This window comes from Aplysia californica, unplaced genomic scaffold (genome assembly GCF_000002075.1).
Source record: "Aplysia californica isolate F4 #8 unplaced genomic scaffold, AplCal3.0 scaffold00049, whole genome shotgun sequence".
NCBI lineage: Eukaryota > Metazoa > Mollusca > Gastropoda > Aplysiida > Aplysiidae > Aplysia > Aplysia californica.
Genome location: NW_004797319.1, coordinates 1307130 through 1312569, shown reverse-complemented (window position 1 = coordinate 1312569; position 5440 = coordinate 1307130).

The window sequence follows — 5440 nt, the reverse complement described above, 5'->3', positions numbered from 1 at the left end:
CTATTGTGGTGGTGTAGAAAATCTGAAGGATGGATGGATTCAGATTGAAAGACTTTAGTTTCCTCAGAAAGTACAGCCTCTGATTTACCTTTTTAACGATATTGTTTACGTGGTTTTGCCATGTAAATTAGTTGTCTATTGTAAGGCCAAGATATTTGTATGAATCCGTGATTTCAATAGTTTCTTGTTCAATTACGAGTGGTGGGATTGTTGGTTTTTCTCTTTTAAAATAAAAAATAATTTCCTTTGTTTTTGAGAGGTTCACTTTTAGAAAATTTGAGTTGCGTCATTTAAAAAACCTACATATTTCTTCGAAATACTCTTTTTCATCAAGGTTTATTAATCCAATAATAGCGGAGTCATCTGCAAACTTAATTAAGCGTGTTGTTTTATATATACTTCTATGATCGTTGGTATATATAGTATACAAAACTGGTGACAAAACATACCCCGGAGGACCGCCTGTGTTATAAGAACTGATTACTCCAGTAATAACTTTCACCACTCCACAAACAAAACCATTCAAAGATACAAATCATAGGACGGTGACTTGAGTATGTCACGTTCACCTCCCTCGGGTTCACGGTCACAGAGTCGCTTAAAATAGCCTAGTGGCAAGACAATGAACCAATCAGAATTCACTTGAGCACTCTGCTGGATTGCTCCGGGGCTCACATAATTTTGGCATAGAATAGTGTACAGTATATGACGTTTATTTTTAGACTGCCTACTGTGGGCTTTTGTTTCGGCACTATTCGGCTGGAGCACATTTGAGATGTGCGACTTATTAATATTAATGTACCGCCAAACTCGCTACGACTGTCGTCATCGCTTGGGTTATGCCAAAGAGCGATGTATAGGTCAGGTTACCACTGTTGAATCTCCTATTACGTTTAGTTAGAGCGCGTAGGCTTTGGCATGGCATACTGCATAGTACATGTAGATGTTTTACCGCACTGTAGACACAGAAATGACTGTTACAGAGCCAGCAAGGACCTTGTTTTGATATAATATTTGACTTGTGTTTGTTTCTTGCGTCTTTTATTTTATTATTGTGGGTGCTTTACGTACAAGAACAAAAAAAAATTGGGGCGGCACTGCACGACCGTGCTCTATGGACGAACCGCGCCTGGTGTGTATGTGTGTGTGTGTGTGTGTGTGTGTGTGTGTGTGTGTGTGTGTGTGTGTGTGTGTGCGCGTGTGTGTGTGCGTGTGTGTGTGTGTGTGTGTGTGTGTGTGTGTGTGTGTGTGTGTGTGTGTGTGTGTGTGTGTGTGTGTGTGTGTGTGTAATATAAATCTATGGCCCTCGACTCACACTTTCGTGTTACTTTGAATACGGCATGTCAACCAAATCAGGAAAGTAATACAATTCCGTCTGTGACAGGTGTAGGAGAATAATACTTAGGTCGTTCAAAAAGTGCGTCGCTGGTTCAGAGGAAAACCACATGAATTTTCCGCCGTCGGCATGCGACAAAGAAGGCGACTATGTTAAAAAGTAAAGGTACTGTCATGTAGCAGACATCCTAAGTGGGTGGTTGGCGGGTGCTCTGGTGTGGTTTGCTTCTTCTTTCCTATCAAACATCGTCCTTATCTCCCCTTCTTCTTTTTTATGTTTGTTACTCTCTTGTAACACCTCTAATCTTCTGGCGCTCATATGACCTTATGCAGTTGCGAGTACCGTAAAACCTCTACTAAAACTAAACTAAGACATCTTAAGTTTTCATTTGGTGTATAACTTTTGTGTGTAGCATCAGTAATAAAGAAATTATGAACTTGGAGGCAAAACTTCTTGAACTCGTATATTCACACATTCTGCGCGTCATTGCATAAATTTTGCACAAAAGCAGGCCAAGTAAGCATACTTAAACGAAACAAGATCGAACTAAGTTCGCTCGTACTCGGATATAAATATTCAGAGATTTTACCTACGTATGGTTCCCAACATCTAGATTTCAATTAGATCTTAAGGAGGAGGACGGGAAAAGGGGGAGGGGTGGAAGCAAGAGTAGAGAGATGAGGAAAAGGAGGAGAGAGAGGAAGAAGAGGAGGAGGACAAGGCAGAAGCGAGGGGGTAAGGGTAAAGAGAGAGGAGGTTGGAGAGAGTGAGACGAATGGGAAGATGTTGCTGATGATGAAGAGGATGACGATTATGATGATAATGATGATGGCGTTTCCCACCCTCTTTTGAGCGTTAGTAGCGTTAAGGACAACCGTCACTTTGTCCTTATAACATCTTGACCTAAACTTGTCTAGTGTGATAGTTCGTTTCTTCCGGGTCTGAAATATCGGTGATAGAAAGACGCGTGCAGTTTCAAAAAAAAAGCTAGGCTGGTAGTGGGAAGAACAGGGGTCAAAGGGTTATGTGATCACCTGTCAAGGTTGGTAGGCGTGACTTCTATTAATATACTATTATTACTTTGATTAGCCAGCTGTGAATTAGTCTCGGGCATGCAAAATTCCACCAAGACTTCAGTGTGCTACGAGAGGTACTGGACATACAAAACTACCAGTTGACAGACACTTTCAATAGAAGGTAAACGTAAGCCTTTTACGCCCTTCAACACAATTTAGATCATTTTTAGGAGGGTTTCCGAGCCTGCCTGTTGGGGCCAAGCCTGACTGAGAGCGATACATCTCAGGAGAAAGACCGAGATACTCGATAAAAATTCTCCCCACTCAGGAATTAAACTTGGGTCATTTTCCTGAGACAGTGAAGCGCCCAACCGCAGCAACAAAAGGCACCGATAATATTATGTCCTTTTCTGTCTCATTTGTATCAGTTTACACAAAATGAAGACATGTTTCGCAAACACGTTTTACTGCGGAGCAAAAATTCGTTGCTGCACTATCACACTGTTATAAGAAGAAACTAAAATTAAATGTTTAAAAAACCCGTTTTCAGAAGTGAAAATTCCGGAAATTATGAAAGCCTTTTAATTATCCACCTTCCGTACCTATTTCATCCTCAAGTGCTCCTGAAAATCTTACTTTTTCACACTCTTCCAATCTCATTCCAACACCAAACTTGCACGCACTCATTACCTTATCTCTGAATCGAATATACCAGCCCATGATACATCAAGTAACTCAAAAAGGTTTTATTTCACAGCACCGTATCTGGCCACCATACAAAATATAATCTTGACCGGCGTCTTTGGGATAGTGTTTAGGTCTTTTTCCAATTTCCCTCAGAAGACAGACATTCACAAAATGGAATACGGGCATTTGGGGACAAATTACCCCCCTCCCCCCCCCCCCCCCCCCCCCCGCCCCTCCGACAACCGTTTTCTATTAAGACATTTTGGAGGCACTGTCTTATTCAATATATTTTCAGCCACGTTCACAGTTCGCGATACACGGTTTTTCTATGGCCCTCCCACACCAGAATAATGTTGGCTCGTCTTACAGCTGCGACGTATGATGTCACTCAGCGGTGAAGAGAGACAAACAGGCGAAAGTTGCGTTATCAACATACTCGCAGCCGTGTGACAAGCGGAAATGTTCCTGCGAAGTATGTGAAAGTTATGATGTAAACTGCGGACTAAAGCTTTCATAGGAAAGGAACTATAAAGAACATTGCTTAAAGTTACATTCTCACAATTTAAATCAAAAGACTGCGTGTTCAAAATCTTCACTTTAACTTTAAGACTGTTTCGTAAGGCCCTGCGTGCATTAAGACAATGTTAAGTCGTCACACGGCTTTGAGTATGCGAATGAGGCAATTTTCGCCCGTTCGTCTCTCTTCACCACCAAGTGACGTCCTTCTTCGCACCCGTGCGACGAGTGGAAAGTTTCCTATCCTGTGGAAAGGGGGGAGGAAAGGGGGGAGGAAAGGGGGGGGGGCTTACCTAAGTGCCATTCAGAATATTGTGTATAATAGCTGGCCTATTCGTGTTGCTGTCGGATTTGCTACGTCTTGTTCTCATCTCACGTGGCCAATTCCAACCACGGAAGGTAGAGTTGTTCTACTGATGGACTTCTCAACCAAATTTTTTTTTTCTTAAGGTTGCAAACAGCAAGACTAAGTTTAGTCAACTGTACTGTAAGACTAATTATGAGTATAGGCTGGTCTCCCTCCTTCCCAAAACCACAATCGGTATGATAAACCGTATTATTGTGTAATTATAAACCACGGTAAAGCTAGAAGTACTGGTCTCTGCGTTGATTGGGTATTTCTTTCATTTCGCGTTAGATGGGTATTTTTTCATAATCAAGACACTCATTTTATTAAATGAATTGGAGACTACGGCCTCAACAGAAGGGGAAAGAAAGAACAGAGGAACAAAGGTACCAAAGCACATATACTGTCCATATACTCGTGTAATCATATGTGTTGCGGAAGCCTATGTGTTGCTGTTTGTGTGTTAACATGATTTCAAGGACCGTATCGTTATTTTTATTGTGAATGCGTCTATTATCCACGATTTAAGAACGTTATTACAGAGTGGAGGAGACAGTTTCTTAATTGTAAAGTCCTAACAAGTTATTTTCGTTTTACATGAGTTCCATGAGCAAAACAAAAAACCAACTAAAAGAAAAAAGCAACCTAGTTCTGTTCCTCATTCTGTGTTGTGTTGCTCCCATGCAATCTGACCCCAGGCTCTCGTGACCCTTCCAGTCCACAGCGTCGTAGAATCTCGTACGTAGTCTCAGGTCATCTGGTGTCAGGGAAGACAATGGCAGGGGCGCCATCTGGAACGTAGGAAAGCCGAGACGCTGCCAGATGATAAACGGAAGAGAACTTTATGAGTGTGTGCCAAGCTTGGGGGTCTGTGGTTATACGACTAAGGATTGGTACAGTAATGTCTTAGACTATGACTTTGAGTTTACATGCATATCACGTTCAGCGTAGATTTAGGTAACATTAGAAGCAGGGTCTCTAATTTACCGCCGTCTCTGATAGAAGAAACAAGAAAAACTCATTCAAACACCAAATTGGGCAGAAATAACGTCGGCGGCTTAGTGGTTAGGCTCTCAGACTCGCAACCGTAAGATCGTGAGTTCGTGTCCCGTTAGGGGTTCGACGATGGGTCCTTGAGAAAGGCACTTTACACGAATTTTCCTTACTTCACCCAGGTGGGAATGGGTACCCAGCTTAAGACAGTGAGGGATCTTATTTGTTAGTGTTTGAGCGCTTAATAAGCTGCTTGTAGTGTATACTTCCCGGGAAACTGAGAATGTTTCTGAGTGTTCGGTGGTCTGCTGGGGTAATAATAATAATTTAGTGTAAAGCGCATAGAGCTTGCTGTCGAGCGGGGATACGCGCTATACAAATGCTATTTATTATTATTATTATTATTAGAGTATAGTCACTAGTGTTACTATTATTAGATTACTGTGTGCAGTGTGCTCCTGGTTTTTCCTTGATATCTATCTATCTATCTATCTATCTATCTATCTATCTATCTATCTATCTATCTATCTATCTATCTATCTATCT